The sequence below is a fragment of the Chiloscyllium punctatum genome, chromosome 16 (genome assembly GCF_047496795.1).
Source record: "Chiloscyllium punctatum isolate Juve2018m chromosome 16, sChiPun1.3, whole genome shotgun sequence".
NCBI classification, from domain to species: Eukaryota; Metazoa; Chordata; class Chondrichthyes; order Orectolobiformes; family Hemiscylliidae; genus Chiloscyllium; species Chiloscyllium punctatum.
The window spans coordinates 66,867,996-66,887,604 of NC_092754.1; the positions used below are offsets into that span (position 1 = coordinate 66,867,996).

General features: G+C 46.1%; 1 long non-coding RNA gene across 2 annotated transcripts in view; it reads left to right on the forward strand.

The window, feature by feature from the left end:
* LOC140486869 (uncharacterized) overlaps positions 1–16,821 on the forward strand; it is a 29,489-nt gene extending 12,668 nt beyond the window's left edge. Inside the window, exons 3-4 of one of the 2 annotated variants that reach the window (XR_011962652.1) lie at positions 15,551–15,673; positions 16,211–16,821. This is a non-coding gene — a long non-coding RNA (uncharacterized lncRNA). The remainder of the gene's footprint in view (positions 1–15,550; positions 15,674–16,210) is intronic. The other variant, XR_011962653.1, reaches the window with a different exon arrangement.
* Positions 16,822–19,609: the final 2,788 nt, after the last annotated feature.

Here is a 19,609-nt window from a genome sequence, read left to right on the forward strand (position 1 = left end):
TAATGTAGGGAATGCTGCCTGTCGTGAGAAATTGAGGGTCTGGTCAAGAAAATTAAGGAGGGATATGGCAGGTGCAGACATCTGTGTTTGTGTGAATTCCTGGAGGAGTATAGGGGCAGTAGGAGTATACTGGAGGGAAAACAGGATAGCAAAAACGGGACATGACAGAGCTTTGGGAAATATGTTCCCAGAGAATCCAGAAATTCCAGAAATACACTAAAGATAAACGAGTAACCAGGCAGAGAATAGGGACCCTCAAAGATCAAGGAAAATCTCCTGTTTGTCCAAGATAAGTATATACCTGTCAGGCAGGGAGGATGCTGTAGAGTGCGGGAGCTGTGGTTTACAAAGGAAATGGAATCTCTCTTCAAAAGGAAGAAGGCGGCTTATATTAGGATGAGATGTGAAGGCTCAGTTAGGGCGCTTGAGGGTTACAAGGTAGCCAGGAAAGTCCTAAAGAAAGAGCTCAGAAGTGCCAGGAGGAGACATGAGAAATTGTTGGCGGATAGGATCAGGGTAAACCCTAAGGCTTTCTATAGGTATTTAAGGAATAAAAGAATGACGAATAAGATTAGGGCCAATCAGGTATAGTAGTGGGAAGATGTGTGTGGAGTCAGAAGAGATAGGGAAAGCACTAAATGAATATTTTTCAACAGTATTCCCTTCAGAAAACGCCAATGCTGTTGAGATTACTGAGATACAGGCTACAAGACTGGGTTGGATTGAGGTTCATAAGGAAGAAGTATTAGAAATCTTGCAGAGTGTAAAAATAGATAAAACCCATCCGGCCCAGTGGACATATCCTAGGCTCCTCTGGGAAGCCAAGGCGGAGATTGCCGAGCCTTTGGCATTGATCTTTAAATCATCATTGTCTACAGGAATAGTTCCAGAAGAGTGGAGGATAGCACATGTGGTTCCCTGTTCAAGAAGGGGAGTAGAGACAGCCCTGGTAATTATAGACCAGTGAGCCTTACTTCAGTTGTTGGTAAGGTGTTGGAAAAGGTTATAAGAGTTAGGATCCAGAAAAGAATAATTTGATTAGGAATAGTCAGCACGGTTTTGTGAAGGGTAGGTCGTGCCTCACAAACCTTATTGAGTTCTTTGAGAAGGTGACCAAACAGGTAGATGAGAGTAAACCGGTTGATGTGGTGTATATGGATTTCAGCAAGGCGTTCGATAAGGTTCCCCACAGTAGACTATTGTACAAAATGCAGAAGGATGGGATTGTGGGAGATAAAGCAGTTTGGATCAGTAATTGGCTTGCTGAAAGCAGACAGTGGTGATTGATGGGAAATGTTCATCCTGGAGTCCAGTTACCAGTAGTGTACCACAAGGGTCGGTGTTGGGTCCACTGCTGTTCCTCATTTTCAGAAATGACCTGGATGAGGGCGTAGAAGGGTGGGTTAGTAAATTTGCAGACAACATTGAGGTCAGTGGAGTTGAGGATAGTGACGAAGGATATTGTACGTTACAGAGAGACTTAGATAAGCTGCAGAGCTGGGCTGAGAGGTGGCAAATGGAGTTTAATGCGGTCAAGTGTGAGGTGATTCACTTTGGTTGGAGTAACTCGAATGGAAAGTACTGGGCTAATGGTATGATTCTTGGTAGTGCAGATGAACAGAGAGATCTCAGTATCCAGGTACACACAGATCCCTGAAAGTTGCCACCCAGGTTGACGGGGTTGTTTAGAAGGCATACAGTGTTTTAGCCTTTCTTAATAGAGGGATCGAGTTCCGGAACCATGAGGTTATGTATGCTACAGCTGTACAAGATTCTAGTGAGGCAGCACTTGGAGTATTATGTGCAGTTCTGTTCCCCACATTATAAGGAGGATGTGGAAGCTTTGAAAGGGTGCAGACAAGATTTACTAGGGTGTTGCCTGGTATGGAGGGAAGGTCTTACGAGGAAAGGCTGAGGGACTTGAGGCTGTTTTCATTAGAGAGAAGAAGGTTGATACGTGACTTAATAGAGACATACAAGATAATCAGAGGGTTAGATAGGGTGGACAGGGAGAGCATTTTTCCAAGAATGGTGACAGCGAGCACGAGGAGGCATAGCTTTAAATTGAGGGGTGAGAGATATAGGACAGATGTCAGAGGTAATTTCTTTACTCAGAGTAGTAAGGGTATGGAATGCTGTGCCTGCAACGGTAGTAGATTCACCAACTTTAAGTACATTTAAGTCGTTATTGGACAAGCATATGGATGTACATGGAATAGTGTTGGTTAAATGGGCTTCAGATTGGTATGACAGGTCGGCGCTACATCGAGGGCCAAAGGGCCTGTACTTTGCTTTAATGTTCTATGTTCTATGAGCAATATGCTGTAAGGATTGTTGCTGGGTCCCTGCTTTTCATCATTTATGTAAATGTTTACTCTGTGAATATAGGAGGCATGGTCAGTGACTTTACATAGATACAAAAATGGAGGTGCAGTAGACAGGGGAGAAGGTTACCTCAGATTACAATGGGACTTCAAACAAATGGGCGTTGGAGTGGCAGATGTAGTTTAATTCAGAAAAATGTGAGGTGCTCCGTTGTGGAAAATCAAATCAGGGCAGGACTTATACACTTAATGGGAAGGTCCTGGGGAGTGTTGCTGAACAAAGAGAACTTGGAGTGCAGATTCATAGTTCCTTGAAAGTGGAATCAGAGATAGGCAGGGTTGTGAAGAAGGTGTTTAGTATCCTTGCCTTTACTGGTTAGTGGATTGAGTATAGGAGTTGTGGCTGTTCAGCACGTTGATTCAGCCACTTCTGGAATTCTGCTTTCAGTCCTGGTTTCCCCACTATCAGAATGATATTGTGAAACTTGAAAGGGTTCAGAAAAGATGTGCAAAGATCTTACTAGGGTTGAGGGTTTCAGCTATATAGGGATAGGCTGAATAGGCTGGGGCTGTTTTCCCTGGAACATCGGATGCTGAGAGGTGACCTCAGTGGTTGATACAATTGTGAGGGACATGGATAGGTTGAACAGCCAGGGTCTTATTCCCAGGTTAGGTGAGTCCACATTTATGGGGCACAGGCTTAAGGAGTGAGGAAAACAATTTATAAACGATCTGGGGGCATTATTTTCAAGCTGAATGTGGTATGTGTATGGAATGAGCTGCCAGAGAAAGTGTGGTGGCTGGTACAATTGCAACATTGAAAAGGCATCTGATTTGGGTAAGTGATTAGGAAAGGTTTAGAAGGTTATGGCCCAAGTGCTGTCAAATGGGACGAGATTAATTTAGAATATCTAGTCGGCATGGACAAGTTGGACCGAATGGTTGGTTTCTGTGCTGTACATTTTGATAGCACTGAAACATTAAAATTAATATAAGTTTCTCTATGTGGAGAGTTAGCAGAAGGTCAGATAATTCTCCTTGGAGCTCGGAAGGTTAAGCAGTGATTTCACCCAGGAGCAGATTTCTTTCCAGGATATTTAATTTCGAGAGACAGAGGGAGAAATTATTAACGTCACAATTTTTAGTAACTACTTTCAAGTAATTGGCAAATAATGCAGGTTAAAAACGTGCACATTATTTTATTCCGTAAGTTCTGAGCATCTGGATCAGTTTGAACGACAGCTGGATGCAGATTCAGTATTTATTGTCAAAACAAATTTGCAATTTAGCTTCTTTTAAGGAAGGATTTGGAGGACTACAGGCAAATGGGAGGTGAATTGGGACAGACTGGCACCATCTCCAGAGGGAGAGAGTACAGCCCCAATGTGCTGAATAGCCCCCAGTCCCTCTACTCTGTGATACTGCCCCCTTTCACTGAATGTTGAAGGTCATGCCAGTGCAGAGCCATAGAGATGTACAACAGGAAAACAACCCCTTTGGTCAAACTAGTCCATGCTGACCAGATATTCTAACCTAACTTCGTCCCATTTGCCAACACTTGGTACACATCCCACTACACCCTTCCAATACATAGACCATTTGGCATCTGGATGGGTATAATTGTACCAGCCTCCATCACTTCCCCTGACAGAAGATTCCATACACGCACCACCTGCTGTGAACAAACTTGACCCTCTGATCCCTTTTATATATTTGCCCTCTCACATTAAACCTACGCCCTCTAGTTCTGGACTCCTCCACCCCAGGGAATAGACCTTGTCTATTTATCCTATCCATGCCCCTCATGATTTGATAAACCTCTATAAGGTCACCCTTCAGCCTCCGATACTCCTGGGATGAGTGCACAACTCGTATCACAATGGGGCCCGGGTGGTTGATGGCAGCTTCATAGGAGAGTTGGTGTGATCCTCCAGCCAATGGGAGTGAATGAGGGGTGGGTCCAGTGGCCAACACGTGACCATGAACTGTGCAGGTGCAGTGTGACTGTGGTGGGGGTGTACTCAGGGAGTGAGAGAGACAGCAGAGACTGGGAGAGCAATTGAGTTTGTATGGACTGGTAGTGTTTATAAACACACGGTTTTAGGCGGCGAGACCTGAATTAGAAATTCCTAGTAAATTAGAACCAAAAGAACTGCGGATGCTGTAAATCTCTTACAACAGCCAAAAAGTACTGGTAAAGCTCAGCAGGTCTGGCAGCATCTGTGAAGAGAAATCAGAATTAACATTTTGGATCTGCTGACCCTTCCTCAGAACCGATGTGACTGAAAAGAAATGTCTGTTTATATGCAGAAAGTTGGGGTTAAGGAGTAAATGATAGGTGGTGATAGAGTCCAAAGAAAGATGGGAGCAGTAGGACAAAGGAGTGGATAACGATCTGGCTGGGGGAGGGTGAATAACTGTTTATGGCCACTGTTAGTGGCTAGCCATAGGTAGTGTATAATGGCAGGCTATATGATAACAAGGACTGGTATGTGGGTTAAGAGCCTAGGGCACTAGGACATTGGAGAGTTCAGGACCTAAAATAATTGAATTTGATACTGGGGCTAGAGAGGTGCAGGGTCCCCAAGTAGAAGATGAGGTGTTGTTCTTCCAGCTTGCGTTAATGTGTGGCGCTGGAAAAGCACAGCAGGTCAAGCAGCATCTCAGGAGCAAGAGAATCGACGTTTTGGGCATAAGTCTTTGATCAGGAATGCCGGGATTGGATGGAGAAGGGGGGTAGTAAGACGGCTGAGAGATAAGTAAGAGGGATGTGTGGGGTTGGTGGGAAGAGAGCTAGGAAGGCTAGATGTACGTGGAGGGTAATGGAGAGAGGGTGGAGTGGATAATTGGATAAGAGGTTGAACAGATGGGACAGCTCAAGGGGGTGTTGTCGAGTTGGAGGATTGGATCTGGGATAAGGTAAGGGAGGGGAGATGAGGAAACCTTGATTCTGTGGTTAAAGGGTCCCAATGTGGAAGATGTGGTTTTCTTCCTCCAAGCGTCGGGTGGCTGGGATTTGGTGGTGGAGATGGCCCAGGACTTGCATGTCCTCGGCGGAGTGGGTGGGGAAGTTGGCGTATTCGGCAGCAGGATGATGGGGTTGGTTGGTGCATGTGTCCCAGAAATGTTCCCTGAAACATTCCGGAGGTTGGTGTCCTGACTCCCCAGTGGAGAGGAGACCACATCGAAAGCAAAGGCCATAATAGGTGAGGTGTTTGGACGTGCTGGAAATTCTCTGCTGGATGTGGAAGGATCCATTTTGGGTGAGGGGGATGTGTGGGCATAGGTTTTACACCTCTTGCATTGGCGAGTGGATGGTGGATGGATCTGACTAGGAATTCACAGGGAATCATCTCTGTGGAATGCTGAAAGGAATGGAGAGGGAAATCTATCTGGTGGGATCTGATTTGTAGGTGGTGGAAATGGCGGATGCTGATGCGTTGTATCTGGGTGGAAGGTGAGGACTAGGGGGTTCTATCCTTGCTGCAGATGGAGAGGTGTAGTTTAATGGCATAGGTGTGGGAAGTGGTGGAGATACACTGGAGAGTATTGTTGACCACACGGGAGGGGAAATTGCAGTCCTTGAAATACGGGGCGTTTTGGTATGTTCTAGAGTGTTCTGCCAGCTTGCATCAAGCTTCACTGGAACACTGCAGTAAGCATGAGACAGATGTTGGCCACGGAACAGAACTCATGTGTTAAAGTGACAGGCAACTGGAAGCTTGGGGTCTGTTTTGCAGCAGAACGTAGATCATCAGCTGCCATTTCCAGTACCTCCACTGAGATGTTGCCAGACACAGGTTCCTGTCCCCTCCATTAACAGCTATGCACCCTCCCAGCCAGATTGTTATCCACTCCTTTGTCTTTCCAAATGTTCCTGTCTGTCTTTGGGCTCTGTCCCCACCTATTATCTACTCTTTATACCCCTATTTCCTGCAGTCCAAAGGTATGCAGGTTAGGTGAATTGGCCCAGCTAAATTTCTTGTGGTGTTCAGGGATGTATAGGTTAGTTGCATTAGTCAGGAGAAATGTAGAATGATAGGGTCGGGGAATGGGTTTGGTTGAGAAACTCTTCAGAGGACTTGTTGGGCCGAATGGCCTGTTTCCACACAGTGGGGATTCTAATTTTCCCAGCTGCTCGGTTTTGAGGAAGGGTCACTGGGCCTAGAATGACCCTTGGTTTACGCAGGAGGAGGAAATGGGAATGGGGAGGGTTTATTAGATTAGATTACTTAGTGTGGAAACAGGCCCTTCGGCCCAACAAGTCCACACTGCCCCACCGAAGCGCAACCCACCCATACCCCTACATCTACCCCTTACCAACCAATATGGGCAATTTAGCATGGCCAATTCACCTGACCTGCACATCTTTGGACTGTGGGAGGAAACCGGAGCATCCGGAGGAAACCCACGCAGACACGGGGAGTACGTACAAACTCCACACCGTTGGTCGCCTCAGGCAGGAATTGAACCCCGGTCTCTGGCGCTCTGAGGCAGCAGTGCTAATCACTGTGCCACTGTGCCGCACATAATTACACTCTGAACAGCTAGTTAGGCCTGAATTAGAAACTCTTGGTCCCACGTTTACAGCAAATGGGAAAATGTCTGTGGCCCTCAGGTCCTGGGTTATGGCCGCCATCTTTATTTGGGGCAAGGTACAGCGAGGCACATGGACATGTCATCTTCCTTGGTGGGGGAGGGGTGATTGAAAGCGGAGCGTTTACACATCAAACACATACCAAGAGAAATTGTTGCCTTTACTGTTCAGCCTGCACTGACTGTGAGTTTTGTTTTGTGAATTCATTTTATAGGATATTAATTGAGAATAATTGAGACAGGGATCTCAAAAGCAATTTTCTATCGTCAGCAGGGTCATCAGGATCTGAATACCATTGACATTTAACTGTGGAAGGGGAAAGGTGTGTCTGTTCTGCCTGTGGAAAAGTATTTGTTTCCTTCAAGCAAAAAGAAGCACGGGCGGCACTGTGGCGCAGTGGTTAGCACTGCTGCCTCACAGCGCCAGAGACCCGGGTTCAATTCCCGTCTCGGGCGACTGACTGTGTGGAGTTTGCATGTTCTCCCCGTGTCGGCGTGGGTTTCCTCCCACAGTCCAAAGATGTGCAGGTCAGGTAAATTGGCCACGCTAAATTGCCCATAGTGTTAGGTAAGGGGTAAATGTAGGGGTATGGGTGGGTTGCGCTTTGGCGGGGCGGTGTGGACTTGTTGGGCCGAAAGGCCTGTATCAACACTGTAAGTAATCTAATCTAATAGTCAAATTTGTGGCTGGATCATCCTTTGGGTTTGTGTTTAATTCTGGGCCCTGCAGCTGTGCAAGGTGTCATTGGCCTGAAAGGGAGCACAGATTTATCCAACTTATACCTCATCAGATTTAGGAACTGTCAGATTTAGACCCAATCACCCACTTCATGATGTTCATCTGTAAACTCCTCATTTTCAATTCCCTGCAAACTTCTCATTAAAATTCCTTATGCACTCAAATTGCAGCACCATTTTGGGTGGAATGTTCCAGATTCTGACAACTGTCTGTTCATCGAGAAACTACTGAAGTCCTTGTTGACTCTGGGATTACAAAGGGCTGAATTGAAAGATGAGATGCTGGTCCTGAGCTCCCATCGAGATGCATTGGAACAGTACAGGAGGCTGAGGGCAGTGTAGGTATGAGCAGACAATGAAAATGACAGGGCTGCACTGTGAGGGCTGCTTGGCTCAATGAGAGTGTTTTGGAGTTGGGTGTAAACAGAGCAAGGGGAGACAGGGAGAAGGTGAACCACAGCTTCAGTTTTAGTTCAGGCCGTTCAGAAATTCACGTGATCTCAATGGGAACAGGCAAGTTGTAAGCAATACCTGCTGAGTTTTTTTTAAAAACAAATTTTATAGTATAAAATGTCAGCTTAAGTAAAGATCGGGGCTTTTGATTATAATGGAAATGTCTGAAGAGAAGGAAGGTTGCTAGCTCATTTAGATTCTCCTAATGGGAGTAACGAGCTGATACGAGAGAGACATTGTGACAGGAGCCCTTAGATCAGTGGTGTGCTCCTCTTGCACAATGTGGGTAATAAGGGACACTTCCAGTGTCTGTGACGGCTATGTGTGCAGCAAGTGTGTTCATCTGCAGCTACTGGGAAACTGTTTTTCAGACCTGGATCTGAGAGTGAACTCACTGTGGAGCAATACTGAGAATGTTATGGACAGTACGTTTAGTGAGTTAGTCACACTGCAGGTGAGGGTGACACAGGCAGAAAGGGAATGGGTGACCATCAGATCAAGTAAATGGTCAGGAAGGACCCCATTGATCGTTCCCCTTTTCAAACATATATTGTGCACCGCTTGGGATTCTATAAGGGGGGAACAGGTGGGGTGGACTCTCAGGGGAAATCAGCAACAGCCAGGTTCATGACACTACAGATAGCTCCGCTGCACAGAATGGGAGGAGGGAGAAAGGCAGAGCTATAGTGACAGGAGATCCACTAGTCAGGGTCAGAGACAGGCGTGTCTGTGGCCACAGACATGAATCCAGGACAGTGGAATTGAACCCAGGTCCATTTATTGATAAGTGCACAGACCAATAAAGGTCAGCGTCCCAAATGCAGCCTTCAGCACTTGAGCACCCTGAAACTCTACTTTCCAGGGTTTGTGCACTTGTTCTGAGCCCTTCAGTGGGATTGCAGGGGATAGGGAGAAAACAGGAACAGCGTTGTGTTGTAGATCTACAAAATAACGGTCACCCTTCCCTCTCTGTCTCCCCCATCGTACCTCCTCCCCACCGCAGGGAAAACACCGTGTGTATTTACCCTATCCATGCCCCTACTGATTTTATAAACCTCTATAAGGTCACCCATCAGCATCTGACGCTCCAGGGAAAACAATGTATTCATCCTCTCCCTGTAGCTCAAATCGTCCAACCCTGGCAGCATGCTTGTAATACTTTGCTGACCCCTTTCAAGTTTCACAATATTGTTTTGATAGGAAGGAGACCAGAATTGCACGCAATATTCTGAGCGTGACCTAACCAATGTCCTGTAGAGCCGCAATACGACTTCCCAACTTCTGTACTCAGTGCTCTGACCAATAAAGGAAAGCATACTAAACACCTTCTTCACTATCCTATCTACCTGCAACTCCACTTTCAAGGAGCTATGAACCTGCACTCCAAGGTCTTTTTGTTCAGCAGCACTCCCAAGGACCTTACCATTAAGTGTATCCATCCTGCTAATATTTGCTTTCCCAAAATGCAGCACCTCTCATTTATCTAAATTAAACTCCATCTGCCAGTCCTCAGCACATTCAACCATCTGATCAAGATCCCATTATAATCTGAGGTTATCCTCTTCACTGTCCACTACACCTCCAATTTTGGTGTCATCTTACGAACATTACTTCCTATATTCACATCCAAATCATTTATATAAATTATGAAAATTAGTGGATCCAGCACCGATCCTTTGTGACACCCCACTGTTTTTTTTAGATTACTTAGTGTGTAAACAGGCACTTCGGCCAAACAAGTCCACACCGACCCGCCGAAGCGCAACCCACCCTGACCCATTCCCTTACATATACCCCTGCACCTAACACTACGGGCAACTGAGCATGGCCAATTCACCTAACCTGCACATCTTTGGACTGTGGGAGGAAACCCACGCAGACACGGGGACAATGTGCAAACTCCACACAGTCAGTCACCTGAGTTGGGAATTGAACCCAGGTTTCTGGCGCTGTGAGGCAGCAGTGCTAACCAGTGTGCCACCGTGCCGCCCAAGGTCTCCAATCTGAAAAGCAAACTTCCACCACCACCCTCCTGTCTTCTACCTTTGAACTTTTGTATCCAAATGGCTAGTTCTCTCTGTACTCCGAGATCTAACCTTGCTGACCAGTCTCCCATGGGGAAGCTTGTTGAACAACTTACTGACAACCACGTAGATCATTTCCACCGCTTTGCCCTCATCAATCCTCTCTGTTGTTACTTCAAGAAAATTGACTCAAATTCATGAGACGTGATTTCTCTCACACAAAACCGTTATTAATATCCAGGACTTAACTCTGTACATTGGGGTCTGCGTCACCCAGTTATGGCTGTTAATATTCTGGATAAAGTTCCCATACACCAGCTTTGTGTTGGTGACTGTGAATTGAGTCTTCTGAATAAAACCAACACAGATGAGTTCCTTTGGAAAGGCAGTCCCAATATCCCTCAACCCCCTCGCATCTGCTCTGTCTCCTCCTTCCCCACCGTAGACAGTAAGTGGGAGGAGCTCATGGAGTTTCCATGTGAGTGAGATTGAGAAAATCTTCCCTTCTTTCCACTAGACCACCAAGAAATGGTGGTAGTGTCCTTACCTCTGGACCAAGAGAATCGGGTTCAGAGTTTGGTAACAGCATCTTTGAAGAGGCTGATTAGTAAACCTGCCCAAGCCACCAGACCATACTGTCTCCCAGCTGTCCCTGCCTGAGCCTCTAAACAGAACCTTCCTGTAGTTTCTCTCCTATCAGACTCTCCCATTGCTCAGTTTGTCCAGGATCCCCTCCTGCTGCTGCACTGCTCCTGTCCATCCCCCAGTGTCCTCCACATTCATTTGTTGTTTACAATCCCATTGTCCCAGTCCTCCAGCCCCGCCCCCTCCACTCTATTGGGTGCAGCTGCTGTCAATCACCCAGGCACCTGTGTGATCTGGAGCATGCTCTGTAAGAGGGGAGACCAGTGCACGGGCGCAGTGCTGGCCAATTGTTGGCGTATGTGCAGTATGGGTCAGTGCCAGGGAGGGAGGCTGTGGATGTGTGGGATTGATCTGTCACTGGCTGCTCCCTCCCTTCCTCCCTCTGAGAACAGGATCCAGGGGAATAGTCCCTGCCCTGGTATCGTGACAAATGGTCAGTGTATCTGTGGGGGAGCATTTTGCAGAAAGCTATCAGAACTCGGGTGAAGATTCAGGAATGTTATGGAAAGGAACAAAGGTGGGCCTGCAATTAATGTTCTAATTTGGTTCATTTTAGTTCAACCAGATATGATTTGTCCAGTGTGTGGAGGATGGCTCTCATCAGAGGGTCGGTGTGGGGGAAATAAATAAGAGGTTCCAGATTGGGAAAAAAAATCAATGTGGGTCTGACCAGGAAGGAAACCCTGGAAGGTGGGGGGAGGATTCACCAACACCCAGGAGGCTCCCAGTCAGATTCATTGATTTGATTAGATTAGATTTCCTGCAGTGTGGAAACAGGCCCTTCAGCCCAGCCAGTCCACACCGACCCTCGGAAGCGTAGCCCACCCAGACCCATTTCCCTCTGACTAATGCACCTAACACTCTGGGCAATTTAGCATGGCTAATTCACCTGACCTACGCATCTTTGGATTGTGGGAGGAAACCGGCGCGCCCGGAGGAAACCCACGCAGACACGGAGAGAACATGCAAATTCCACACAGACAGTCACCCAAGGCTGGAATCGAACCTGGGGCCCCAGTGCTGTGGGGCAGCAGTGCCATCGTGGCACACCTTTGTTTTGGCTCTTAGCCTGCAGGCAGGAGCGAGGAAGCTGAATTCAACGAGAGGAGAGAGTACTAGAACTGGGTGTGGAGGAAAGGAGTGAGGAGATTGGTTTGGATTTCAGTTCACAGAAGAGAGAAACTGTGAGACTGAGAATGAAAGCTTTGGGGGAACAAAGAAACTACAATTTAATCCTATGATTGTCTTATGAATTTCCATCCTGTATTAACAGTGGTGAATTGTTTTCTCTGTTGTCGGGTATTGAAAGGGCGGATTTGTGGATGAGAAATTCAAATTGAATTTCATGTTCCGTTTTGATAGTTACTTGATCCGTGGCGATCTGAATATCATTGACCTTTTCATGTGGAAGGAAAGGTGTGTATTCTGTCCGTGGGCGAATATTTCAAATCTCAATGTGACTGGAAACATTACTGAGACACAGCCAAGTCCATGTTAGTGTGGTGACTGTGGAGAGAGATTTCATTTGTTTTTAAAAGTCTGAAAATACATGTCACATTTCCCAGGAACAATTAAGTTACAGATTTGTTTTGTATGAGGACAAGTTTTTAATTAACCATGCAACCAGAAAGACACAAGGATACCTGCACCATGGAAAATACTATGAAAACGGGATTGTTGTAAAGGAGTTAATTATCGATCATGGCTTGTAATCCGTTGGCGTTGTCACGTTGGTTCCAGTGCCGTGGGGAGACACTGGAAATGTGATGAGTGCAGTGTAGGTTTCAGTTATTAAACTGGATAAGGTGCAGAAGAAATGGGCTCAGGGGTCTGAGTTAGAGGGAGAGGTTGGACAAGCAAGGATTTTCTTTTGTTTAGAGCCGAGGAAACAGAGGGGAGATCTATTTCTGGAAGTGTATAATATTGTGACAGGTTTGAGTAAGGTGAATGCACTCAGTCGTTTTCCCAGGAAATCAAGGAGTGGAGGGCATCAGTTTCAGGTTAGAGGAGAAATTATGAAAGGGAACCTAAGGGGCAACTGTTTTACACAGAGGATGGTATGGAAATGGAATGAGCTGCCAGTGGAAGTGGTTGGGGTGGGTACATTAACAACATGTAAAAGACATTTGGACAAATACATGGATAGCAAAGGGTCAGAAGCAGATGGGCCAAGTGTGCAGGGAAATGGGGTTCGCGTGGATGGACATATTGGCCGGCATGGGCCAGTTTGGTCCAATGTGCCTGCCTTTGCTGTAGGACTCTGATTCCAAGTATATTTACTATTTCTCCCGCTATCTCTGGTAGCACCCTGGGATGTATTCCATCAGGGCAAAGAGACGTGTCTACCTTTAGCTCCATTAGCTTACCCGGCTCTAACACTTTCGTGATAATGGTTGTTTCTTGGTCCTCGCCTTCCTCCGTCGTCTTATCAATTACTGGCATGTTCTTCGTGTTCTCCACTGTGAAGACTGACTGCTGTGTACTCATATTCCTGAACCCTGCTGGATAGGAATAACCAGGTACAGAACTCTGAGAGGTCGTCTTTGAGTCTTTATTGATGAAACATGGCAGTTACCTGGATAGTGTCCATGCAGAACACCTCCAGGAAGCATCAGGTAACTCCCCGCCTGTCCGATGTACGGCTCCCATTCATATACCTTTGTGGTTTGTGGTTTTGAATGGACGCTGTCTCTCAGTATTATCTCCATGGCATTGGCAGTTAAAAAGTCGAGTTCAGCTCAGCACTTTGTGGTTAAACCACATACCCCTCCCCCACGGGCCTGTGGCTCAGTGAAGTATCTGACAGGCACTTCAGTTGCAGTGGGGCTGTCTGCCAGGATTCTGATGTGGAAGAGCCGGTGTTGGAGCGGGGTGGGCAAAGTTAAAAACCACACAACACCAAGTTATAGTCCAACAGGTTTATTTGGAAGTACAAGCTTTTGGAGTGTGCTGTGATTTTGAACTTGATCAGGATTATCTCTATGGTAACAGTTAAGTGCTTCAACAATTACAGAGGCCATATGTTCCTCACACAATAGGTTCCCCTCTAGCAGGGTAAACTGCTATTCTGGCCCTGGGGATAGCTACTTATTGCTTTTCTCCCCCAATCCCATCTAGGTTTCTGTTGATCTTTAAAGTTATTCTAATCTCCTAGTTTCTCCTTGGTCTTTGCCAATTTGTATGCTTTCTATTTCAGTTTGATAGACTCCCTTATTTCCTGAGTCGTCCATGGCAGATTACTCCTTTTCCTACAGTCCTTCCTTTTCACTGATATATACTTTTGCTGAGCAGTTTGAAAACATTTTTGATATTCCTCCACTGGCTGTCAACTGTCCCAACCTAAACTCTTTGCTCCCAGTCTACATTAGCCAACTCCTGCCTCATCCTATTGTAGTCTCCTTTGTTTAAGCACAGGATTTTGGGATTGGATTTAATCTTCCCGCTTTCCATCTGTGTTCTAAATTCAACCAGATTAATGACAAGTCTTTTATCAGATTACGAGGTGAGGTGATGTTTCCTGGGTGTTTTGGTTTTCATCGTCAGAGACCTTGGCTTTGTAATAAAGTACAGGATAGGTATTCAAAACAAAGTAAAGTGGACGGTGTGAATGTACTACACAGTCTAAAACCATAAATCACTGTCTCCCCTTAGTTTACATGATTTGGAGATGCCAATGTTGGACTGGGGTGTATAAATTTAAAAATCTCACAACACCAGGTAAGAATCCAAAAGGTTTAATTGGTAACACACTAGCTTTCGGAGCGTTGCTCCTTCATCATGATCCAATTAAACCTGTTGGACAAGAACCTGTTGTTGTGTGATTTTTAACTCCCCTCAGTTTATAATTACAAAATCATTATCTCCCACACGCTTCCTCACTATCTAAGTTTGGAACGCTAATCCACCTGACTATCCTGCTTTGTCAAAAAATCTCCTTTGGTGAAGGTGGTGAGTTTTGGATTCAGCTTTCCAGTTATTACCGTCAGAAGATAGGCACTGGGCACAGGAGAGGCAATGCAGCCCTTCGAACCAGCTCCACCGTTTAATACGGTGATGATTGAGCTCACCTCGGTCTCAGCTGGATTTTCCCACCTGCTCTCTCTCACCCTTCAACTCATTGCAAAATCAACATCTCTATCTCTTCAGTAAATTTGCTCATTGTCCTGGCATCCACCGCATTTTGAATAGGGAATTCCACAGATTCACAGCACATTGAGATAGGTACATTCTTCTTCATGAGTATAGAATAGAATCCCTACCGTGCAGAAACAGGGTAATCATCCATGGAGTCCACACCATTCCTATAATGAGCATCCCATTCAGACTCACCCGTTCCCTGTACTTCCCATGGTTAATGGCTTAACCTGCACACGCATGGATACTGTGGGCAATTTAGCATCGCCAATCTACTTAACCTGTACATCTTTGGACTGTGGGATGAAACTGGAGCACCCAGAGGAAACCCGCAAAGATACGGGGAGAACATGTAAACTCCACACAGTCGCTTAAGGCTGGAATCAAATCCAGGTCCCTGACGCTGTGAGTCAGCAATGCTAACCATTGAGCCACCTCTGCTTAAAATCTGCTCCTCCTATGAACCTATCCACACCTCAGTTGGCTGAATCTATATTCCTTACATCAGAAAATCAGATTGTGGAAGCAGATGTCTCAGTAAAACCGAGTGACAGTCCATATGTTCTGTGTATCTGAATGGGGATACTATACACAACACCCTCCAGTCCACGCTTTTCTTTCACTTTCCTGAGACAGGGCTCCAGTGGCTTCATGGGGACTACAACTCCAACAATCCCTGAGGCAGGGACCACACGTGTGCGGGGAAACCTGGCACTGTATATGTCCAGAATGTGGGTGCGTTTTGGAGATGTGCTTTGGGTAAGTATACTTTGCGGAAAATATTTCACACTGTGATTGGCTGGAGGAGGAATGTATCTGCTTATAATATTGATCTGTTGGGGGGTTAAAGTGTCACTACACCCATGTAGGACCACTCTCCATCCCCAATTCATTGTAATGCTGGGAATCACCTAATGGGGAATGAAGAAGGATCTGACCCATTCTCACAGACTGAAGGTTCCTCTTCTGTCCAGTATCTGCCACCTCCCTTTCTGTTTCCTTTTGTTTCATTCTGCTGTTAGATTATTGACTTGCAGCAACTGAAGGGAAAGGAAGTGAACCCAGAAAGGGTGCAGAGTCTAACCAGGGACGGGACGTGGTGGCATGGATCTGTTTATCAGTAACACCATGAGAATGTAGAGGGTGTACATTAGGGGGTAGTAGAGTCAAAATGGTGGGAGAGAGTAAGTGGGCTGGAGGGTTACAGCTTTGGGGGAAGGAAGGGGAAAAAGATATTCCAGAGAAACTAGAATTGTCTGTTCTGAATTTCTAATCTGTACATATTCTTTTAGACAGGGTGCTAGATGGTGAAGATTTGCAGACTGAAATCTCAAAATCACGTGCAGGTCGTGATTAAGTTAACCAGCATTTGAAGAAGCAAAGATGGAGAATCACTGGGCCAAAATCCTGCAACACACTCCCTCCCATCATTGTCGGTCTATCTGCGCCAAATGGACTGTGAATGGTACAAGACAGGAGCTCACTACCATCTTCTGAAGGGTAACGAGAGATGGGGAATAAATGCTGGCTGAGCCAGTGATGCCCATATCCTGGAAATAGGTTCTATCTCTAGTTGCTGAAACCCAGTTGATGTTACTGCAGGATAATGAGGGACGCTGAGTACATCCTCCAGGAGGCAGCACCATCACATTACCTCTGCCTGCACCTACACAGCAACGCCACTGGAACAAAAGGCAGTGAAACCAAAGGAGGACTTAGATATAGTTCTTCGAGGTAAAGCCATGAAAGGGGATTGGGACGCAGCAGGAATAGGAGACTGAGCTGGATGGTCAGCTGTTTCCCATTGAATGGTGGAGCAGGATTGAAAGGCTGAATGGTCTCCTGCTGCTATCTCCCAGGTCTGTATATAGTCATGGAGCCCGGGTAGGAAGAAGGGGGCAGGGATTCTCCAGGAGATTGCACCTCCACAACGGTTTTCAGTGAGGGATGGTTTGATGGATTTTATTTAACATTTATCTTTAACACAAGGTTTGTAAATTTTGGCTTTAAAATGTTGTAAAAGTTTTTTGCACAGCAAATAAAATTTAAGAAAATAAATTGAACTGTCTGAATGTAACAGTTTTAAAGCTTTCAACCTCCTGTAAAACAAAATCCTGTCTATTCCCAGACATCATCACTTTCCAGCTACTCCAACTCCAGGGAAATATTCCCTCCCTGTCTGAACCTTTGGTTTGATTTAACAGCTTTTCAGTTCTCGTTCTATGAGCTGTGAAGCGTTCTTTTTCTCATTTTTTCCAACCCAGAAATGTGATCACAGCAACCTTCCCACCATCAAAATCATCATGACGCCATTTTGCTTTTGGTTAACATATAATCACCAGCAGTGCAAAAGTGAGGACTGCAGATGCTGGAAACCAGAGCCTAGATTAGAGTGGTGCTGGAAAAGGGCTTTTGCCAAAACGTTGATTTTCCAGCTCCTCAGATCCTGCCTGAACTGCTGTGCCATTCCAGCACCACTCTAATCTAGACATATCATCACCAGCAGTAAACCATTTGTGTTACCAGTTAAATATTTATAAACAAAGCCCATTACGGGCCAAGCAAACCATTACAAGTGACAGAGTGGGAAGGGACTAAATCAAAGTAGAGTTGGGGGGAGGAGGGGGCAGCGGTGGAGATAAAGCACTATATCTCCTGCGGTGCCCACCTATATCTGAAGGCAGAGAAAGCATTGATTCACACCACCTGCTCCTTCTCCAAGGACATCCTTCTGTGTAACCTTTATCCTCAATCATAGAATAGAATCCCGACAGTATGGGAGGAGAGCATTGGCCCATCAGACCCCACCGACCATCCGAAGCACATCACTCCCAGAGCACTCCATCACTGTTACACTGCATTTCCCATGGCTGATCCACCTAGTCTGCGTATTCCTGGACACTGTGGACAAGTTAGCAGACTGATCCACCTAACCGTCGCATCTTTGGGCTGTGGGAGGAAACCAGAGCACCTGGAGGGGACCCACACTATCATGGGGAGAATGTGGGAACTCCACACAGGCCGTGGACCAAGGCTGGACTCCAACATTGTGCCTGATGCTGTGAAGCAGCCGTGCCACAGTCACAATTTAAATCGAAGCAGATGATCACTGCTCATTGTCACATTGCTATTTGTGGAGACTTACTGCCCAGAGAGACATCCTGAGGTTCAGAAAGTGGCAATGTAAGTTCAGTCAAATCCAGCTCAGTTAATGTGATTAACAACAACAACATCAATACTCCAACAGTGTGATCATGTACAAGGTCCACTCCTGACTCTGATGGACAGTAACATCAGAATCAGAGTCCTGCAGTCCACACGGAGCAGGGGGATGACCACTTCCCTGTGAGCACTCACTGGGCTCTCCATCGTGTTGAAGATGCAGCAAAACCCTTGTCTCACAGAGGGGTGAACAGCTCCGACCCAGTGTGAACGCGCTGGGGTCTCGGGGGTTGGATGAATAACTGAATCCCTTCTCCCATACTGAGTATCTGAATGGCCTCTCCCCCTGTGTGGGCTCACTGGGACTTCGCAGGTGGTGCATTCGTGTGAATCTTCCCCCCCACTCCCCCCCCCGACACTGGCAGCAAGTGAATGGCCTTTCCCCAGAGTGAGCTCACTGGTGTTTCAGCAGGTCGCTGAGTGAATCCTTTCCCACAAAGTGAGCAGGTGAATGGCCTCTCCCCGATGGGAATGCACTGATGTCTCCGCAGGTGAGAGATTTGAATGAATCCTTTCTCACACATGGAGCAGGTGAAGGGTCTAAATCCACTGTGCCATCTCTGGTGCCTCAGCAGGTTGTAAGATCGAGTAGTTCCCTTCCCATACATGGGGCAGGTGAACGGCCTCTCCCCTGTGTGACTGTCAGTCAGTGTCGCGCTGGGAGGTGTAAGTGAATCCCTTCCCACAGTCCTTACATTTACACAGCCTCAACCTGGTCCAAACATATTGGTGTCTTCTCAGATCACATGACCAGTTAAAAATTCGACCACATGCATAACATAGGAATGATTTTTCTGTGCTGGGAATGCTGCTTTCACCTTCCATATTACCGATAAGGATCAGGACCTGCGGAATTGGACGACCCTGCAGTTGATGGGATGTTAAAGTTCAGTTTCCCATCTGGGAACACTCTCTGTCTGTAAAACAAGGTTTCCCCTATCATTACTACAACTCCCAACACCAGCTCTCCCTTCAATTTCCCTGAATTTCTAAATTTGGACTAATGCAATGACCTACTTCTGGTGCCTTTCTCTCACTTGTTTCTGAAAGTAAGTTGGGGCCATTTTGAATAATTTTATACACTTTACCAGCAGAACTCGTACTTACTTTGTCATTTCCGATTTGTAACCCATGGGAAATTTGTTACCATCTCCGATGACCGTTATAATGCTCTGACCACTTCTCTGGAGCCAGTACAAGTCAATTATAACAATTACTAATAGATTGTATCTGAACGGGATGCCCCCACAACAGTCGGAGCTCTGACACTCAATGCCCATCATTTAAGTTCCATTTCTTAAAGCCCCTCATGTGTCTGGCAATCTGGCAATACAATCGAAGATATTATATACAGTAACCTTTCAGTCTCAATTGCCAGTTCCAGTCCTTGAAGCAGCCAGTAACACACCATAGTGACTTGAATTCTAACAGCAGCATTGCCTGGCAGAAGAGATTGAGGAGAATGAAGCTGTC